Source organism: Theropithecus gelada, chromosome 4 (genome assembly GCF_003255815.1).
Source record: "Theropithecus gelada isolate Dixy chromosome 4, Tgel_1.0, whole genome shotgun sequence".
NCBI lineage: Eukaryota > Metazoa > Chordata > Mammalia > Primates > Cercopithecidae > Theropithecus > Theropithecus gelada.
The window spans coordinates 96,221,063-96,243,831 of record NC_037671.1 but is presented as its reverse complement, the minus strand read 5'-3'; the positions used below and the strand labels follow the sequence as shown (position 1 = coordinate 96,243,831).

At 35.2% G+C, this 22,769-nt stretch overlaps 1 protein-coding gene across 1 annotated transcript in view; it reads left to right on the top strand.

Moving 5' to 3' along the window:
• Positions 1 to 22,769, top strand: part of MMS22L (MMS22 like, DNA repair protein) — a 138,411-nt gene that overhangs the window by 56,039 nt on the left and 59,603 nt on the right. The gene's annotated exons all lie outside the window — the stretch shown is intronic.

The window sequence follows — 22,769 nt, the reverse complement described above, 5'->3', positions numbered from 1 at the left end:
GAGGGTATTGGTCTAAGCCATCCTGGTGATGGAGAACTATAGTCCCCAAAAGACTTCAGAGCATAGGAATAAGAAAGGAAGAAAGAGTATGGACATCTTGAGAAGAGGCAGTCATGGGAAAAAAGTGGCAGAATCCATATATCTTTCTGCCTTTTCTGTTGAAGATAGATAAGTCCTTTTTAATTCTTTTTAACAATTATATTGCTTCTTACATAGTTCTTTTTTTTTCCTCAAAGGTTCATATCCTACAAGTATTTTAAATTTAATGTGTTAATGAAAAATTTCTGGCAATCTTTGGTTTTTATTAAAATTATCTTTATATTGTTTTTGTAACATATTATCATGGTAGGAATGGGGGAGAAAAGAGATATAAAGTGACAACTACATCTCTCTCCTCAGCTTCACTTCTTCATTCTCTAGTTCAGTAGTTCCCAACTGGGAGTGAGTTTTTCCCCCAGGGAACATTTGGATGCCTGGAGACATTTTTGGTTGTCACAACTAGGGGAACAGCACTGATGAGGTCAGAAATGCTGCTAAACACTCTACAGTGCTCAGAACAGCTCCTACAACAAAGAATTATCTGAACCATCTTCAGCAGTGCTAAGGTTGAGATACATTGCTCTAGTTCTAATCCACAGAAATAAAATGGTTTCTATAGAACCTTCCAGAAATCTTCCTCTTACCTACATACATATATATACACACACTATATATATATACACATATATACATATATGTGTATAGAGAATATATACATATATATTTTGAGACGAAATATCGCTCTATGCACCCAGGGTGGAGTGCAGTGGCACCATCTTGGCCCACTGCAACCTCCGCCTCCCGGGCTCAAGCAGTTCTCCTGCCTCAGCATTCCGAGTAGCTGGGATTACAGGAACGCACTACCACACCCAGCTAATTTTTATGTTTCAGTAGAAATAGAGTTTCACCCTGTTGGCCAGGCTGGTCTCGAATTCCTGACAGGTGATCCACCCGCCTTGGCCTCCCAAAGTACTGGGATTATAGGCATGAGCCACTGCGCGCAACGGTATATTTAAAACACAAAATAGATGATCTTTGTTTTGTAACTTCCTTGTATTATTTAATATTTCCTGAACAACTTTTCATGTTAAAACATGAAAACCTACCTAATTCTGTTAAATGACTACTTACTGTTTCATTATATAGATGTGCCAAACTTTATCCAGTTGCTAATAATGGAAATGTGTATTGTTTACCAGTTTATGTTTATTTAACATCTTTGTACATGTATTTCTGTGTACTTGTGGAAGTATACCTGTAGATTAATTCTTAAGGATGAATTGGTGTATGCACATTTTAAATGTGAATAGATGTTACCAAATATCATACCAAAAAAACGCATTGTACCAGTTTTTTTGTTTTTTGTTTTTTGTGTTTTTGAGACCGAGTCTCACTCTGTCGCCCAGGCTGGAGTGCAGTGGCCGGATCTCAGCTCACTGCAAGCTCCGCCTCCCGAGTTCACGCCATTCTCCTGCCTCAGCCTCCGGAGTAGCTGGGACTACAGGCTCCCGCCACCGCGGCCGGCTAATTTTTTTAAAATATATTTTTAGTAGAGACGGGGTTTCACCATGTTAGCCAGGATGGTCTCAATCTCCTGACCCCGCGATCCGCCCGGCTCGGCCTCCTAAAGTGCTGGGATAACAGGCATGAGCCACCGCGCCCGGCTGATTGTACCAGTTTTTACTCTCATTGATAAATGTATGAAAAAGCTTCCATTCTCATTTTTAGATCATTGTATGGAGTGTATTTAGAAAAGCATTCTAATATAAGAAATAAGGCTGGGTGCGGTGGCCTAACGCCTGTAATCCCAGCACTTTGGGAGGCCGAGGTGGGCGGATCACGAGGTTAGGAGATCGAGAACATCCTGGCTAACGGTAAAACCCTGTCTCTACTAAAAATACAAAAAATTAATCAGGCATGGTGGCGGGTGTCTGTAGTAGCAGCTACTCGGGAAGCTGAGGCAGGAGAATGGCGTGAACCCGGAAGGCGGTGCTTGCAGCGAGCCGAAATTGCGCCACTGCACTCCAGCCTGGGCGATAGAAAGAGGGAGACTCCGTCTCCAAAAAAAAAGAAAAAAAATAGTTCGAGACCAGCCTGGCCAACATGGTGAAACCCCATCACTACTAAAAATACAAAAGTTATGGGCATGGTGGCGTGTGCCTGTAATCCCAGATACTCAGGAGGCTGAGGCAGGAGAATTGCTTGAACCCGGGAGGGGGTAGTTGCAGCGAGCCAAGATCGCGCCACTGCAGGACTCAGTCTCAAAAAGAAAAAAAAAAAGGTAAGAAATGAAACACAGAAGTTTGTTAACAATGTCAGTTGAAGCTTGGTAGTAGACGAATTAGACTTATTTTGAAGGCTGGATAGGCATTCAAAACAAAAATACAAAGAAAGCAAAAAAGAGAGAAACTCTTTTCTCTATTTCACATTCATTCACCAACTTCATCTTATCTTGAATCTCCTAACGAACTTTTCTTGGTACGTAATTCTTTAAAAGTAGTAACTAGAAACACAAGAATAATTCTTATATTCTTGAAAGATTTAATGCTTATAAATACTGTCTTCTTTATTCTTTAGTAATCCTGCCATCCCTATTTATAGGTGAAAAAAATGGAAACATGGAGATTTTTTTGTGGCTTATCTAAAATAACACATGTAAATTTCAGAACTGGCACTCAGACTCTTAACCCACTGTTACACAGCTGCCTTCTTAGCACTAACTTTTTAATTAACTTATTTAATTTTCTTTTCTTTTTATTTTTACAGGTTTAGAGGTTACAAATGCAATTTTGTTAAATGCATGTATTGTGTAGTGGTAAAATTTGGGCTTTTAGTGTCACTATCATCTGAATAGCTTATACTGTCTTTATAAGTTTACAGGTAACTAAATCAAAACTAACCATACCACTACATTTAAAAAAAAGAAAAAAAAAGAAAGACTAGCGATAATTGAATGAATGAAATCTGCAAACTTATTTGCAAACCTGAAATTATTACTACTATTTGTATAATTCTGAGTGCTTTTGCATTTTGTTTATGCTACAAAAATTAGGGTAGTTGTTTATTGGCAACTTTTGATTACTTTGTTTTTATTATTTTGCAAGTTTTTTTTTTTTTAATCAGTTGGAATAAATGAGAGGTGTGGAGACAAGTATATCACATTTTATTTGTAATAATTTGTCTTTGATTTTTTAGCACTATTCCAACCTTCTAAATTTCACTTCTTGCGATAAAGACAAGTTTTTGCTCCTTAAATTCAATTTAGTAGAAATCTTTTAGCATTAAGGCCAAAGTTATTTCAGGAGTGTTGGAAAAATATTTCTTGCAAATATATTGTAAGTTATGATGTATCTCTGTTAGTCTATGGGACACTATTCAGAAGTACAGAGGTAGAAATCAAAAAAGGATGATGAAGACTGACAATTATATAAAATGACAGTAAGTTTACATTGATAGGAAGAGTTTCTTTTAACTGCACCTGGATTCAATTTGTAGTTTGCTATCCTCTGGAGTGCTAGTAGGTGATAGGGGGTTGTGCTGTTGGCCTTCAGGATTAGCCTATGCAAAAAGGATTAGATGTTTATGTTGATAACATTTGATTCCTTGCACAAATGTCTGTTTTGGTTTTGTCATATGCTTTCAAGTATGATTGAAAACAATTGCCATAAAAAACCCATCAAATCAAGTTCAGCTTATATTGCCCAAATCAGCAGTTTTAACAGATAGAAGTATAAGGTCAATGTATGAATAAAAATAGTGCAGCAATATGCAAGTCTTTGTTAATGCTGGTGTATTTTAGGTACTAACATACTCTAGTAATTTGCAAACATTACTGTGTGTAATAAAAGGAACTGTGACTTGGATAGGTTCATTTTATCCCATCAATTTTTAACATTTCCCAGGCAAATATTATCAAGGCCGTCCAGCTTTTAGTTTGGGATTTATTGGAGTTGGGCCCGAGAGATCATTCAGGATTATTTACCTTAAAAGTAAAGAAAGAAGGGAGGAAGAGTAAGAAAGGAAACAAGAAAAAGTTATTTAAGTATTCAGTTATGGAGATGTATTCCTAATTTCTTAATCCCAAATCTGGAACTTCATTGAAGATTTTTTGATAGTAGTTTTTTAGATGTGCCATATACTGTTAATACTGTTAGGTCAAAAATATTTTGGATAGTTGCTAAAAATTAAAGCATAAACTCCCCTCCCCGCCTTTAGTTAAGAACAGAGCTAAATTATTTGAATTTGGGTTTGGGTAAGGAAGATGGATTATATAGATTGATGATATTTATTCCTGGCTGCATCTCTGACAAGGGAAAGAATTAAATACCTTAGCCATCTCTTCTGTTTTCAAATTCAGGTGTTAATAGGTACCAGTCCTTGCATAAATGTGTGTGCAAAGTGTGTGTAAAGTGTGTGTGTGTGTTGAACTGGGTAATAGTTTTATAACTGTATGACAGAAATTATAGGAAGGAGCTAAGATCACTGATTAAAGAGAAAAGCAGTTCCCTCTAGGCTGTTAAGAAATAATAACTTCATATGCTTCTTTCTGCTAACTGGAGCTGATGGCTCACCAGAGCATTCTTTATTGCTGATTAAGTAGCGTTTTGAAAATACTGACTTGGTTATGTTAACTAAATGCCTATGTTTAAAACTTCGAATGCCAAATAGTTTTAGCAGTCATCTTTAACATTTCACATTACCTCTCTAGAATCATATTTTTAGTTCTCACTTGCTGTTATTTGAGGTTAATATAAAAATGGCAGTCTTTCATTTGTGGAGTTAGGTGTAGCCAAAAGCTTTCCTTTAATTATATCCATTCATGCTGCTATAGTTAAGGGTCTGTCAGCACTTCCATTATAAACCTCCATTTTCAGGGTTTTATAACACAGCTATGAAAATTAGCTCTGGGCAAAAACTTGACATACAAGGCCTCATGAGATTCTCCCTCCTCCCCATCCCCCTTTTTCATTTTTACTGAAGTAAGGGTGAGTGATTTCAAAATGCCTTTTGGCATCTACAAATATCATTTGGAGTTTAAAAAGAAACAATAAATTTTCAGGATTTGTACCTGTTTGTTCTACCACTTAAGGGAGGTTGTGGACTTACGAATTTAAGCCAAATGGATATTGATCAACTGACATCCTATTTTGTATTAAACAAGAGACTAGTTTCAAAGATGTCTAAAGGCAGTTGAGAACTTGCCTAAAATGCTAAATACTGAGACTAAGAAATAGTTCAAAAGCGATAATTACCTTTTTGAGATGCTATGTGCTGAACTTCAACTTCTTCAAAGATTAAGGTTATTTTCCCTGGCTTCAAAATACATTTTGAAAATATATATATTTTTTAAATTCCTTTTTTTCTCTCCCTATAAGGCTAGAAGATCGTCTGCTTGTTATATAACTGTTTTGACATTTGAAGTGTGTGTGTATGAGCATGTAGAGAAAAACTGTTTATTATTCTCTTCAAATATTTTTATGCTTAGTAGTTTTATTGGTATGGTATTATTTATTCTCCACAGAGATTTCTGGTTTTTGTTTGCTTCTGTGAGAGAACTGGGGATTGCCTAGGCAAAAAAGGAGGTACAAGAGGAACTATTCACTTGAGGGACTGCTGTGTGCCAAATTATTTACATAATATTTCAGAAAAAATAGAAATGATACTCTTGACAGCATGCAAGCTTTTTCTTCCTTTTGTTATTGGGTGTTCTATTAGTATGAATGGGTTACAGCTTTTAATTATTGACAGTTTACAACAAACAAATTTGAAACTGGATAGGATTTTTAATCAAATGAGTTATTTCTGTAGTTTGCTCAAAATGTCTGCTGTTTCATTATATATAATTTGATGGAAGTTTTGGGGCAGTGTTCTAATAATTTTTGGGAAACACATGAGTATGCCCCCATGGTAATAAATAAAATCTATTACCAGTTTTTATTTGAAAAACCAAGTAGAGATATTGTCGCTTACTAGGAGTGATCCTTTGGCATTTTTCGTTCCTTCAGAGAAAGCATGGTTATCTCTAAAGGAATACAGTATAAATCTTAGTATTTCAGGAATGTATAAAATATATAAAGAAAAACTTTTCCTAATTATTTTACATATTTTTCAACTGAGTATTTAGATATATACTATAAATTAATATTTTCACCTTATTTACTCTTTACCAGGCTTGAATTTTGCATAATGTATTTCTATTACATATTTTAGAATCCCATGCAGTAATGTAAACTACTCAGTATATTAGCTTTGCTGAGTTCCACTTTTTTGTCTTTTGCTGAAACATAGATTATCTCCTTAGTTTTTCACTCATAGGAATTAGTATTTGGATCACTTTTTCAGTCCCCATCTAAATCTGGTACATAGATATATGAGTTTTCCTTAAATAAGTGTAAAGTGATTCATTTAAAATAATGTGAGGAAAAACTTATATGCCAAAATCTTGATTTAACTTATTTGTAAAATGAGGATAATACCACCTACCTCACTGGATTGTTTTGGGAATTATATGCAATAATGAATATAAGGCAGTTGGCAAATTACCTGGCATATTAGTAAGTGTTCAATGAATCTTAGATAGTGCTATCATTATCATAAGTATTGTTTTCAAAAGAACTTATAATCATTTCTTTGTTACGATTTATGCCTGGCAACATGAATGGATATGTGTGTGTGTGTGTCAGGGGTCTTATCTTGGATTTTTTTTTACCCATTCCTAATGTAATACCTCTAGCATAGTGGCCATTGAGCAATTTTGTTGTTGTTGTTGTTGTTGTTTTTGTTGTTGTTGTTTTGGTGTGTGATGAATCGTTTTCTTTAAAAACAAAGAATTGTAGGAAACAACATTGCCTCACTGCAGTGGACCCATTGGAAATTGTAATGCTGTGTTACTGAGTGCTGCTGTAGAAAAAAGTAATTTTTAAAGGTACAAATGTGACGTATATGTATACCCTTTCTTTTTATATCCAGCTGATTCTTTTGGTAAGGTGGGGAGCATGTGTCATCTTTGGTGAATTCCTTTTATCTTCTTTCTTTTATTCTCACAGATGTCATTACCTCTGTTTTTAAAATATTAATACTACTTGCCTAATCACCCTGCCTCCAATGCCTTCCTTCCTCAGATTATCGTTTTTAATGACTTTATTGACATACAATTCAGATATCATAGAGTTCGCTAGCTTTATTCAGTTATAATTCACACACCATACAATATATTGGTTTTTAGTGTTTTCACAGTTGTTTTGCAACCAGAACCACAATTTTAGAACATTTCATTACATTGAAAAGAAACCTTTAGTGACACCGTAATAGACACAGTAGAAAATTTCACATTTCTTATCATGGTCTTCAAAGCCATCCACAGTCTTATTTTACCTTCATCTGCAACTTTTTTTTTTTTTTTTTTTTTTTTTTTTTTTGAGACGGAGTCTCGCTCTGTCGCCCAGGCTGGACTGCAGTGGCCGGATCTCAGCTCACTGCAAGCTCCGCCTCCCGGGTTCACGCCATTCTCCGGCCTCAGCCTCCCGAGTAGCTGGGACTACAGGCGCCCGCCACCTCGCCCGGCTAGTTTTTTGTATTTCTTAATAGAGACGGGGTTTCACCGTGTTAGCCAGGATGGTCTCGATCTCCTGACCTCGTGATCCGCCCGTCTCGGCCTCCCAAAGTGCTGGGATTACAGGCTTGAGCCACCGCGCCCGGCCCATCTGCAACTTTTTCTTGTGATTCTCCTTTAGTCAGATGGAGCTACTAGTTCTCAAGAAATCCCCAAGTCTTTCTACCTTTATTTATATCTTCTTGTCCAACGAAGTCGAGGGTCAAAGTTTACAAGTTTGACCTCTTGTCAAAACCAGTTGAGGGTTCAGGGCAGAGCAATGACCAAGATTGCAGAGCTGAAACTGAGGACTGAATAACCATGTTGTGTGAGAGTCACTGCTTAGAAAAAGGTTAAGTTGGGGGAATGAAAGTAATTGTCAAAATCAAGAGTCAGAAGTGGTCAGTGTTGGTCGTAGTAGTTATAGGGGTGAGATGGCAGAGTATAGAAAAAAAAACTATATAGAGGTATTTGAGGAGAATGGAAAGTGTTTTCAGAAGTTAGTAGTATGTTGATGAGAGGTAGAGATGGAATTAAAGAGCATCATATATGGGAGGAGCCAGTATTCCAGGCAGGAGACTTATGCACACAACAAGTTGTGCTTTTTGCCTTTGCTTCTTAAGGAACCTCTAGTAGTGCCTGATAGTTGCTGCTGTCAAAGCATAGTATGAAAAGCAGGGGCTTTAAGGTCAGTAAACCTGAGTTCAAATCACCCTTTTTCATTTACCAGCAGTGCAATCTTAGGAAGTTACTTAATCTTTTCTAAGTCAGCTGCATCTTTGTAAAATAATATCTACCTCATAGGATTTCGACGAACATCTGCTTAGATTTCTGTTGCTCAGTAGGGTAGCACTAGCTATGTGTGACAGTTTGAGTTAATGAATATAAAATGAAAAAATCAACTATTCCATAACACCAGCTATATATCAAGTCCTCAGTAGCTATATCTGGTTAGTGGATAATGTAGTGGATAGCAGAAAGACTTGCCAACGGATAGCATGGACTTTGATGCTGCACCTATCCAGAACATGAATCATAATAAGCTTTCGGTATGTTCAATACGTGTTGGTTTTCTTCATTTATCTTTTCTTCATTTTTATGTGAATAATATTATCCTTCATGTCAAGCTTCTCTTGAAATGTATGCTTATCCATGTGTTACCAGTTGATATGGTTTGGCTCTGTGTCCCCACCCAAATCTCATCTCAAATTGTAATCCCCATGTGTCCAGGGAGAGACCTTATAATCCTCCATGTGTCAGTGGAGGGAGGTGATTGGATCATGGGAGTGGTTCCCACTTGCAGTTCTTGTAATATATTGAGTGAGTTCTCACGAGATCTGATGGTTTTATAAGCATCTGGCATTTTCCCTGCTAGCAGTTCTCCCTCCTGCTTTCATGTGAAGAAGGTCCTTGCTTCCCCTTCACCTTCCACCATGATTTTGGGTTCCCTGAGGTCTCTCTGGCCATGGGGAACTATGAGCCAATTAAACCTCTTTTCTTTATAAATTACCTAGTCTTGGGTATTTCTTTATAGCAGTGTGAAAACGGAATAATACACCAGTCTTGAATAATCTCTATTCCCTTTGAATTTCCTGAATAGTTACTAAATCTCTAATGTCCTTTATTGTTTTTTACCTTGTGTTGTAATTATTTTCTAAAGGAGAGACATATTCATGCAAAAAAATTTATTCGAGAAATTTAACTAGTATTTTTGAATGCCTACTATGATAGTAGGCACTTAGGATATGAGTGAACCAGTCACATGAAGCATATGTGGTATGCACTCATGTATTTTTTATGTGAAAGACTAAGATGGTAGAGAGGAAGGACAAAGAAACTTGTGTTTATTTAAACCATCACTTTTTCACCATTTCGTACTAGATAATGGTTTATACTTCTCCTGAAATTTTATATGCTTATCCAACAATTCTTGCCAGTGTCCACATGAAAGTAGACAACAGTATCCATGCAGTCAGGATATGAATTTAACGCATAATCTGAATTTCATCTCTTTGTTTATTGTCTCCTAAGTACCCATGGGTAGAAGGGACCTCTAGAGGATGATAGGAAGTTTGTTCTTCCCAATTGAAAGGTTTTCGGTGTTATTGAAAAATTCAATGTGTTTACCTTAGTATTTTCTGGATCACTATTATTATTTTATCTTTCTAATTCAGTAGTTGTCATTGAATTTTTTCCACTGAACTATGGAAACAGGTGCAGCAAGTGGGGTCTTTTAGCCTTTACCTTCCTTTCGAGACATTTGGGAACCAGTCTCTGTCAAGGCTGGGTCTGCAGGAACACTTTGAATCTACAAGTACAGATTGTCTATATTGGGATTAGAGTGGAAGGAAGGCATTTGGAAGAGGGAACTTAGAAAATGGAATGAAGGAAATAATCAACAAAACAATTTAAGAAAATTTCTCAGAACTGAAGATTCTCTAATGAAAGGGCCTATTGAGTGACTCTAGCACAACATAAGAAAATAGAATCACAGCAGGGCCCATCTGTGAGAAATTCAAAATACTAGCTACAGAGAGAAGATATCAAAGCTTCCACAAATGTTCCTCACCCTTGTTAGTCTTCTGGTTTTTTATTTGCTATGCACCTGGTTTTGTAATCTGTAGTTATAATCTAGGTCAGAGCTGATATTTAACCCCAGTTCCTAATAATTATGTAATTAACGTGGGAGGTGAATGAAGCTTTATATTAGATTTTATCTGGCTGGGTGTGGTGGCTCACACCTGTAATCCTAGCCCTTTGGGAGGCTGAGGCAGGCAGATCACCTGAGGTCAGGAGTTTGAGACCAGCCTGGCCAACATGGTGAAATCCCACCTCTACTAAAAATACAAAAAATTAGGCAGGTGTGGTGGTGGACGTCTGTAATCCCAGCTACTCTTAGACTGAGGCAGGAGAATCGCTTGAACCTGGGAGGCAGAGATTGCCGTGAGCCGAGATCTCAGCCTGAGCAACAAGAGTAAAACTCCATCTCAAGAAAAAATAAATAAATAATGAATTAAAAATAAAAATATATTAGATTTTTTGCAAGATTACTCCTACTTTGAAGAAGCAGATGAATAGAGCTTTATGATTTCTTTCTCATTTGTAGTTATTACCAAAATTTGAAGTTACCAATAATACGATTTTTCTAGAATGAAACCCAGAAAAATTGTTTTCTCATTATTGCAGAGGAAAAAAAAGAAAACATAAGGGTGGAGAAATAACACTGTGAAACAGAAGCTAGAGTGAAGAACATTGGATAAAAGGATAAGGCAAAAAGAAATATAATCTGTAAAGAAAGCATTTCATTCCTTTGAAAGTGGATCAATTCAGTTGTTTAGGGAATAGAAGTGCCATGATTATTTTCTTTACCAGCCACTGGAATATTTCTCTTTAGCAAATGGCAATAAATCAAAAGATGTTGGGATGAGGCAAAAGCTACTTTTCCCAATCTTATTTATGTCACTGTGATTCCTAGTCTGAACCCCGTGGTTCACTATAGGTGTTTAGACCACCCAGATCTTTGAAGCTTTAGCTGAAATTCAGCAGTGAGTTTGTAGGAAGGCATCACTACTGTGCTCTTACATGGCACCACACAGTGCTGTTTCTTAAACCAAAGACATGCTGTCATAATAAGTATATTGAGGACTAGTAAATCCCGTTTGTGACAGATTTGTTAAAGTTAACTGTTCTTCAACTATGGAATAGCTTAAAAACACCCAAAATTGTGACTTCGGTACATTGACCTAGTTTAAAGAAACTCAGTAAGGTAAATAGGTATTGTGGCTTTTGGTTATAAAAGAGAAGTACTTGGGAAGCAAGTAAAATTGCATTCATCTTCAAAAAATGCACTAGAATAAGCTACCAGACTTTTTTTTTTTTTTTTTAATTATGTGATATGACAGTGAGGGAAGGAAACGAATCTTAATTATCCCCATAATTAATTACTTTTGGATTAATAAAACCTCAGAAGGCAGTATAAATTGTGGAAAAAATAGATTCATTATAGTTTTAAAATATTTCTAGCTATTCTCACCATCTTACTGTTACCCTAAAGCTATTTTGTTTAAGATGTGTTTTGTAGAAAACATCAGAGTACATGTTTTATGATATGAATTTACTGTTGCCACCATATTGTCTGTAGGAAACAGTTCTTAGCTTTCTTCATCTGCCTTGTGGAAAAAGGTGAGTAACTGCTGTTTCAAATTTTATTTATATTTTACAGAAATTGAGGACAAACAAGGAGTGAAACTAGCATTTGAAACTCTTAATTTCAATTGTTTCTTCTTTACCTTACAAGATATATATTTTTCTCTCTTTAGGGTATCTCTTGTCAGATTTAAGGCTTATTTAAAATGAAAAGAAAGCTGGAGCAATTTTCTTTATTCCATTTCAGTCTCCTAAGGCCTGTTTCCCCCTGGTGAGCTCATAGCAACAGGGGGGTTTAAGGGAATTCAGCTTTCTGCAAATTAATGTCTCACATCATGAAAATTCAGGACTTTTTTTTTTTTTTTATCTTGAAAAGTAATACAGTGAGTACGAGTATTATTTCTTGCCAGCGGGTGGAAGATGAATGATTTTGTCACAGTTTTACTGCTTGATGAGCAGTGTCCTGAGGGTCAGGCTTAAGTCTGTGTCACTATGCTGCTCATTACTCTTGAGCTAAATAAGGGCTGATTGGATCTAAATTGCCTAGCACATGGGCCACAGATGAGCTCAGTGAGCAGGGGATGACCTGCTATTCAGTCTGGGAGTAACCCCGGTGTGCAAATGCAGCATTAGAACACCGTGGGAGAATGAGAGGCTACCGGCTGCTGCCAGCAAAAGAAATCGAAATGTAAAAACTCTTTGATGCTGTGATGTTAGAATTTGAAATGTAGGAAGTGACAGGTTGATGGTACTTATCAGCTTTGGCTGGATTAGAGAACAGTGTCATCTTGCTTATATAATGACAGAAGAATGAAGTCAGCAGCTAACTACTGTGCAGAGCAGAGCCGCTGCTGTTGCCACAGCCAGTCATTGCTGCCTCCTACTGGCAGTTTTCCTGGAAACTAGTAAAATATAATGAAGAAAAAAGCCTCCTTGTTGGTTTCAAGGAATCTTGAGCTCTTTAGTGGTGAAAAGCTGCTAGTGAAACAATGCAAACATATATATACATATATATATATATAAAACACGATTAATTGTGAGAAAAAATCAGAAATTAGGAAATTGATTGTTCTAGAATTTTCTAGTGAACCAAGGGTTAATCCATTTATGAAGTGAAACTCCCAGGGCAAGAAACCTTGTACACCCTTCCTGGAAAAGTATTCTTTCAGGGGGCCTCAACTGGGTTGGTTGATCTCTTAATTATGTATTTTTTTCATCATCAATAACAGGACTGTGCAAACAACTAATCTTTAAAATCCAGAAACCACAGCGTTAGCACAGTTTGAAAGGCAGCTGATAAAAATACACAGTAAAAAATGCCCCTGATTATGTGGCTTATGCTGCATAAATCTCTCTTTTAAGGAGGAAGTGGGATGGAAGAAAAATGTTTCTCCTATAAGTCAAATGATTTGAAAAAAAAAAACAAAAGTAAAGTCCTATGATATAAGATCTCTTTGTTTCATTTTACTCCTACAGTTGTAATTTTTTAAGAAATCAATATTAGGCTGCTTTTGTATATGTTTCTGGTGTTAAACTTAGAAAATGTAGATGGATTTTTAAAAAGTTATTTAACTCATGTTGAGAGAACTACTATTGGTATTTTGTTATATTCTACACTTTTCTATTCATATAATTTTTGAAAACTAAAAGTAGGATTAAATGCTGTTTACTGGGCTGCCTTTTTCACTTACTATATCGACAGCTTTCCATATTGATAACATCTACATTATTACTAGTGTTCATTGTATAGATATACCGTAATATTCCATGGTGTGGGTTAACCATTTCTTATTTGTGAAAACTTTTGCTATTTTGAATTTTTCACCATTAGATACAAGGCTGTGGGGAATGTGCTCCTGTGTATCTTGGCAGGGCTCTTGGGTATTGTACAAATTGTGTGCTGCATAACCTTAAGGGTACCATTCACAACATTGTAAATGAGGCTTTGATCTTTATAGACTTGTTTGATTATGTGTAGAAGGTATTTTTTTAATGATTTGATTTAAAAAATAGAACCTTAGATGTAATTCTTAAAAATGAATGGGAGCCATGGCGTATGTTCAAGATTTACACACACACCAACATACACAATTACATATATCCAACAGATGCAAATTTTTAACTAGTAAAAAACTTTAGACTAGAAAAAAGTTTTAAATTTTTTCCTGATTTTTAGAACAAAGCTGTAGTTCTGTAGGTTGGAAGAATAGAGATAGGAGGCTTCTAGAGCCTGTGATGAAATGATAGGTAAAAGGATTAATAAATTAACTTTTATTTTCCAGAATTAGTATTTTTTCCCTACGCTTGTTAGTATAGGTACCCCACTATTTCTCTAAGCCTTTCTTTCTTACTATTAATATCAAATATCAAATAACATTTTCAATATAATTTCTGAAGCAGTTGAAGGCTCTAGAGAGTTTTTAATGCCTCTTTTGCATTTTTATATTATCAAATTTACGTATCATGCAAAGAATGTAAATAATGCAGAATTATATGTAGTAGAAGATGAAACTCATTCGTTTCCTAAACCCTGCCCTTCATCAACAAAGGAGCCACTATGAACACTTTGGAGAATATTCTTCCCAGCTGCTATTGCTTCTCCTTTTATCTACACTGTCTCCTTTACCACCTCTTTTATTTTGAAGGTTGGTGGGACAAAAGTAGGATTATACTATGGAAATTTCTACAACCTCTTTTTTTTTTTTTTTTTTTTTTGAGATGGAGTTTTGCTCTTGTTGCCCAGGCCAGAGTACAATGGCACGATCTCGGCTCACCACAACCTCCGCCTCCTGGGTTCAAGTGATTCTCCTGCCTCAGCCTCCCGAGTAGCTGGGACCACAGGCATGTGCCACCACACCTGGCTAATTTTGTATTTTTAGTAGAGATGGGATTTCTCCTTGTTGGTCAGGCTGGTCTTGAACTCCCAACCTCAGGTGATCTGCCCACCCTGGCCTCCCAAAGTGCTGGGATTATAGGCGTGAGCCACAACGCCCAGCTACAACCTCATTTTCTTCACAGAAAAAATATCAAAGACATGTTAGTCTGTCTGCAGACACACACACACACACACGCACACAATGTGTGCATGCATTGTTTAAGGCTGTGTAATATCTCAAACTTCATGTATATAAATCAAAAGTCATTTAACCCAGTAAATGTTTAGGAACTGTACATAATTTTTAGTTGGCTTGGCTCTTGTTTCCAAGATCTTAGCTGCTTAAAAATTTGATTTGCTTAGCTTATCTAACTGGGATATTCACTGTAGTCCAATTTTGTGGGTCATTAATATATCCAGTGTCAAAACCATTTGAGCAAATTTTCACTTCAGTGTGAAATTCATATGTGTGAATTGTACATGGAATAGTCTTTTGCTTATAGTAAAAAAAATTACCGTATTTTTCAAATGTTACAAATGTGAATTTGAATCCTGATTCTGCTCTTTCACTGCAGTCTTCAACAAGTCTTGTCATTTCTTTGAATCTCAATCTTTCTAACCTGTGAAATGTGTATAGTAATACATATTGAAGAGCTGATTTGGAGAATAAAAAAGATAATATATGTCATGTCTAACAGAGTACCTATTGGTGATTGCTTTTGTAATCATTACTGTGTGTTGGTTTCAGAGAAGTAAAGTGAGAGAATGTATATTAGACAGAGTTTTCCATTCTAAATTAAGATTTTTTAGGGCTCCATTCTGAATCAGTACAATGGTAGCTATTCCATGAAAAGAATACTATTTATGCTTTAAGTAGATACATAAATTACTTTCTTGGTCACATCTCTGTCCCCTTTTATTTTTCTTCTGTCTTTGGAGAAAATTCTGCTGTATTTATTTTGTGCTTATGCATGAAACAGAAATGTCTATATTTTCCAGCCAATACACTTATTGAGTGCCCATCAAGTACTTGCCATGACAGACTATGTGCTGGTATTGGAGGAAGTAGAGATGCATAAAATCAGAATGCTACTCTCAAGTGCCCCACAGTGTAGTGAGATAGACGTATAAACAAATAAATGAAATACACTGTGATGGATAGAATAATAGACAGATGTTGAAGAGACTCTTCTTAAAACTTCCATGTCACTTACAGAATTTTCTGAGATTGCCCTACATAAAATAAAACGTGATTATGTGGCAGTAAGTCAGCTACACTATGTCATACAGATGATAGGTGGCAAATATTAGAAGGGAGGAATTACAAGTCTTTAGAAGTTTGTGTTTATTTAGATAGCAGTTCAAAAAGTTTTTAAAGTTTTTTCTGACATCTTTCACACATTCCATTAATAATAAAAATAATTAACTTTGCTACTTGTACACATATTTAAGGTCTTTAGTGAATTGTTGTTATAGCACTGTGTTACTGATACACTTTGCCACATTTCTTTCTTCTGACATCTACTTTTCTTCTATTCCCATTTTCTGACACCTAATGTTCCTTTTCCCCTGACTTTTGTTATATTCTGCAAATTCTTGCTCTTTTGAGGACAGCATACTGATATTTTAATGTGAAAAAAATAGACTCTAAAACCAATATAGTATTGCTTTGTGCGTTTTAAAAGTTTATGTACATGCTAATGTAACACGGATGCTACGTAGAGCTGTGCAGCTTCCTTTTTTTTAATGCGTTACACTTTTGAGATATACTACTAGAAGATGAAGATGTTTACATTAGGGAAATGAAAGATTAAGCCAAGAAGAAGAAATCTTTTGATATGTTTGCTTTGAAAAGCCTATAACACAGAATGTGGATTGTTCTGATACCCTCTTATTAAGGAATCTATTTTTTCTTTTAATATTAATTTGCCACAAAATTGTATTAAATACATCAGTCTTATATACATTACGTATGTTGCAAATATATTGGCCCAACTTGAAATTTGCCTTTTATGTATTTTTTGGATGTGAAAAAGTTTTAAGGGATTTTTATATATAAATGTCATAATCTTAAAAAATTATGTACACACACACAAAAGTAAACAGTTAACAGTTTTTAAATTGTGGTTTCCTAAGAGGAATTCCAATGTAATTCAGCAAATGTTTTTTGAATACTTCTGTGTCCCAGAACTGTGCTTGTAAATATGCTTGTGTACATGAAAATGTTCCTGGGCTTGTAGAGCTTATCGTATAGTAGAAAGCATTTATACTATTATGCCATTTAATGCCGCCAAGTTTTTATGTCTCCATTGTCATTCTTTTTTAAATCCTGAAATGGTTGGACCATTAATTTGATACAAAATATGAAATCTCTTACATTCTGCAGACTACTCATAGAAGATGGTAAGTGGCCTCTGGAATATAAGAAATTACATATATTAGGTTGAATTAATGGTCCAGCTATTTCAGAATTATATTACAGTAGAAGTTTTGTGAGAAAAGGTAACCAAAATATCCCTTATTTCCCAGAAGGCAAGTGTATTTTGCCTAATTTAGAGATTCAACACAGTTCAGTCTTTCCGTGATTTCTATATGGACTAATACAACAGAGTTCAATCTTTGCATGATTTCTATATAGACTAATACAGTCAAGTCTTGTCTTTTGGTATGCTTTTCTGAATTTGTCATTTAGAATGTACTGGTGGGCACTAGGAACTTGAATAACTTAAATATATGAACTTGTTTACATGTTGGATAGATGTATTTATTCTCATTGGAATAATGATTGTGGGGGAAGGAGTCAGATTAAATTTCATATACATAAATGAATCCTTTCTCTTATTGTTTTTTATAGTATTTATTTTGGAAACCCTGAAGTTAGAGCATCCTTTATTCACCCTGTTGTTTGTTTTAGTTCTTTTATTTATGTTTAATACAAAGATTCGAAGTGAAGGAGCTGGGTTAAAATTGATACCTGGTTATGTTCACTTATTATCTTGCATATTAAGCACTTTGTATATCTCCTTGGTTATTCATTAATACAGTATTTACATTTATTTTAGGAGCAAGAACCACTGGTTTAGGGATATATAAGATTTTTAGGAAGAAGCAAATTAGGATTGGATGTGAAGTGATGGAAAGACCTTTTTGTACCTAATTCAGCTCTACCTCTGTGGGACCTCAGGCAGGTCCCCATATTTTACTTCTTTCATCTGAAGGATAAAGGATTGGATTAGACTACTTTAGTGTTTCTAATTATATCAATTATATATTGAATATTTTAACATTTTTAAGCAAATTTGCTTTTCTCTTTAAAGTTGATATAGGAAATGGAAATGTGATTTACACTGCCAGCATGATTAAATTAAATTTTACTAAATTACCATTATTTAGTTTTCTGCTTATATAGAGCTGCTTTTCCTCACTTTATGTAGCATGCATAAAATAAAATTCCAAAAAAAAAAATGACATAGGAAAGACTTTTCTTAAGCATCAACTTATAGTGCTACAAATATTATCAAATATTTTACTTTGGCTGATAGTGATTTTTAGTTATGTATTAGTTAAATAATTTAGTCAAAAATACTGAGATAGCTGTGTTATTCAAGAAATCTTTTTCGATAGAGATATAATAACTATGTCATAGTTCATTACTAAACAGCATATTTGCTTAGGGCCTTTTGTATGTCAGAGACCTTAAGCAGTTCAAGTTCTCATTTTCTTTTGCTTTGGGTTGGGGAGAGATTTGAAGAGAAAATTACAAATAAATTGGTTGTAATTGTAGATAGCTTAAGTTCACTGAAGGTAGAAGAGTACCCAGGCAAATATTTTTTGGGTGCTTTGTATGGACTTACTCTTTTACTGGTACTAGATAGGATATGAGAAAAGCACAAGATATTCTCTAGTTGGAGTACATGATAGCACACAGAATGTTAAAAAGTATTAGTGGGATGCTGTAGGAATTCAGTAATGCTTATTGAGTGCTATTAGGGCAAAATGCTTTTTGGTTTGTGTGCAATAAGGATTAGATTCTGTTCTTGGGGAATTTTTTTTTTTTTAGTAAATAATACATGTGTATAACCAGTGTAGTGTAAAGTGAAAATTAATGAATAATGAACATTTGAAGATATTTGGGGGATTCATCAGAAGGAGTAAGAAGAAAAATGGTGGAAAGAAAGAATTAGGAAAGATATTTTGAAATAGATGGCATTTGAACTGGGTATTGAAGAAGTAGGATTTATACCTGTGGTAAGGAAGGAGGAGGGATAGGGAGAGCCTCTTGAAAGAGGTTGGATGTGAGTGCAGTTACCTAAGTTGTTGAAGAAGAGAAGTGAGGAAAAAAATGCTAAAACAGGAGAGTGACTTAAGAACTGGAAGTTGGGACGGGTGAAATGTTTTTTAGGTAGCAATATAAACTAATCTGATGGATACAGAGGATACATGCGCCAGTAGAAAGTTATACCAGATTATGAAGGACTTTGAAGTTAGGGCCAGAGTATAGACCTGGGTGAGGAGGAAAGCAAGAACTATAGGTTTTAAGTAGAGGGATGTGATGAGAGCAGTTCTTTATACCCTCCATATGTTGTTCTCTCCCCCTGAATCATAAGATCCTTGAGAGAAAGACCTTACCTGTTTCTTTTCCCTTAATCTCTCTGCTTGAAATACTCTTTGATTTCTTTCCTGCCTGGAAGGTTTATTTCCTTTCGAATGTAAGTAAAATATACAGTTTACCCTGTTAAGTGTTTCCAGGTTCCCCAGGAAGGCAAGTGTTGTCCTTGTTTTCCCTGTTCATGTTTGTATCACCGAGAACATTTACCACTTGAAATATCTCCTTCACTAGACTGGTACTTACTGAGGTCCGGGAATTTGTCTTATTCATAATTATAACTTCAGCACTTAGGTATCCAGCTAAAAGTGCATGATGTGTCTGTTGAATGATGATTATGTAGATGGTTCTGGCAGTAATATGCCCAATGAATTGAAAGAGAACTTTAAGCAAGGAAACTAGGTAGGAAATCATTGTAGTAATAAAGGCTAATAATACAAAAATGCCAAAGTAATTTTTAAAAATACGTAAAGGTAGGAGAGTACATTAGTTTTGAAGTCATGACTGGGACTGAGTGATAAAGGGAATAAAGGAAAGGAATGATCTGATGACTCAGGTTGGTCCTGTATGTAGTCAGGCAATAATATTTAACCAGCATTTTCAGCAATTAGGAAATTTTAGGAATTGTGGCTTAGACCTAATAGCTTCTTATACTTAAATACATCTTTTACTTATGTTTAACTACTGATAAAATGTTTCACTGTTCCTGTGGTCTAAGATTTCTCTCATTGGTGCTCTTGATCTCGTCACCCTAAGGATATCAAAACACTTTAATATCATCTCATTCTTTCTTCAGTTTCAGCCATATAAATGCAGAGGTTGGAAATTTCCAAGGACTTCCATATGCTTGCATAGTTCATGTGTAATGTTAAGAGATTTTGGAGGGTATAGTCCAAATATGAGACATACCTCTTAATTGTACTCCTTCAGCAAGTTGACTGTGTATCTATTGTCTCTTCAGCACGAGAAGGTCCTATTTTTTATGAACAAGGTTAATTAAGCCTTAGTGCAGTGCTTGGTACACAGAGATCTGACTTAGAATCTTCCTGTGACTGGAAGACTGATGTGACCACAGTATTTCCCCTGACCAAAGAGAGAGGAGAGCCTCAAGTGAGCCCTTGCTTTACAGCTTCTGAGAGTTTCTTTTTGAAATAGGGTGATGGCCTTTAACAGATGGTTACATTTATGTGATAATTTTTTTAAAAACAAATAGTTGTAATGAAATTATGTTTTTAGGCCAGAAATGTATCTTAATTCCTATGACTTATATGTTTTGTATATTTAAGTATAACACACAGCATTAGGCCAGAGACTTCTGTTCCCTATTTCATGTACAAACACAGTTGACCAGAGGAGCACTTGATTCCTTCAGTTATTGCCCTCTGAATTCAGGAGTGATATGGAGCAAACTAATCAGAAGCAAACTTGATAGAATCATTTGCTCTGCTATAATTTACTTACAACTCTGGAAAACTCAATTATGGAAAAGTGAGTGGAACATTAAAATCTTTTTGAAAAAGGGTTTACCGCAAAATTTTATTACCTGTATATTAAAAATAGAGAATTCTCACAAACGTTTTAGTTTTTTGACTGTAGCTTAAAGTGCTGAGGTTTCACTACATTAAAAAGTGTTACAATTTTAAAGATGTTATATGATTAATTTGGTCTTTACTTATCTTTAACTTAGCGTTAAGTTATATTTTGTTTCAGTTAATGATGGGAAAGAAAGAGCTCCAAGGGAGTGTTAACATAATTTAAAACTTTTAAATTGCCACTATATTAAATCGTTAAAAACAGTAATTTTAGATAACTGTTATTCTACCTAAAATCTAAACATTGGACAGTACTTAGCTTTATGCCACCTTTGTACTGAGTAAATTTGATATGGTCCTTATGATGGGCGTTTAGTATCTCTTTTAGCCATATTTAGATCATATTGAAAATTTGTATTCTGCCTTTCTTTTACCCCTTTCAAAAAACATCCAAATGTTTCATTTTCTTTTAAGGCGAATCAGAAACGAGACACTTAGAGACTTTCTTTTTAACAAAAAGAAAAGTCTTTCCCCACTTCTCTAAGTGTACCTTTGATAGGTATATTGTTTGACTATCAGGGCAGGAATTATGATAGATACAAACACCATTGAATTTCTTTGTTTTCTGTAGGATAAGAATATACGAACATAAAACAGAATTTTGTTTTCTTATATCGTTCATTGTAAAAAGCGTGTTAATTTAGTGCTTATATTGAAGTTTTTAAATTTAATGTGAGACATGTTTTTCTTTAATTTTACTGAAGGTATAATGTGTGTGTACATGCGAGGTTCAGGAGAAATCAGTTTTGAATACTCTCCAGCAACCTTTACCTTTTTTTTTTTTCCTTGTTAAATATGTGCTATAAATTGTGCTTCTCGAAAGAGGTAGGAAGGAATGTGGCAAAGTAAAGTAGAGAAATTAAAAATCATTTCAATAAAATGCTTTAATTTATGCCTCTGCAGTTAAGTAGTGCTCCTGGTTAACAGAAATACCCTTCAGCTACACAGGATTTTGGAGGGTTGGAGGGCACTCATTTGCACATAAATAGCCATTAACTGATAAATTCCCAGAGGTCTCCTGTTGCATGTTAGTGGTTCTGACCTACTTAGCTAGCTTAAATTTGTTTTACAGAATTATTATAATTCTATCCTTGGTACTTAAACTTTGTGATTAATGCATACCTCACAATACAATTAAAGTATAATTACACAGTTTTGCAGTTTCCTATTGTGGGGTTATTATTACAAAGATCTGGATTTTGCAAACAGAAGAGTTAAGGTTTCCATATTTATCACTTTTGCTGTTATTAGGTGATTATGTTAAATGGGACCCTTTTATGTCTGAAGAAGGGATTGGAGGGAAGGTGAATCATTATTATAATGTAGCATTTGTTAGCTTGGAAATGATTGGGTCAGCTAATGTGTGGTCATTTTTATATGCTGTGTGCATTGACATGTCACAGGCATTCTTCTTTAAAACTGTTTTGTGCTTTTCATTGTTGGTTTTTCAAGTGTTTCTGAATTATAGTAGAATCTTCACACCATTTTCTAAGAAAAGCAGTGTTGGGATAAATGTTAGGAAACAGTAGAGAGACTCAGCGGGACTCAGGAGATCTAAATTCTGATGCTGACACTTGCTGCTTAGTTATGCAGAACAATTCATGTTCCTGAAAGTTTGTCGTGTCATCTGAAAAATGAGTAGTTTAGACTAGAAAGGATTGGCATACTAAGGCACTGTTGGTCAAATCTTGTCCATAGCCCATTATTGTATAGCCGTAGAGCTTAGGATATGTTTTACATTTTTAAAGAATTGTAAAACAACAGGAGGAATATGTGAGCCAGGCATTGCATCTGTAGACCCAGCAACTTAGTCTGGGCAACATAGTGAGACTTAAATGCTTAACCCTGTCTCTTAAAAAAACAATATGTGGCCGACCGTGTTGGCTCACGCCTGTAATGCCAGCACTTTGGGAGGCCGAG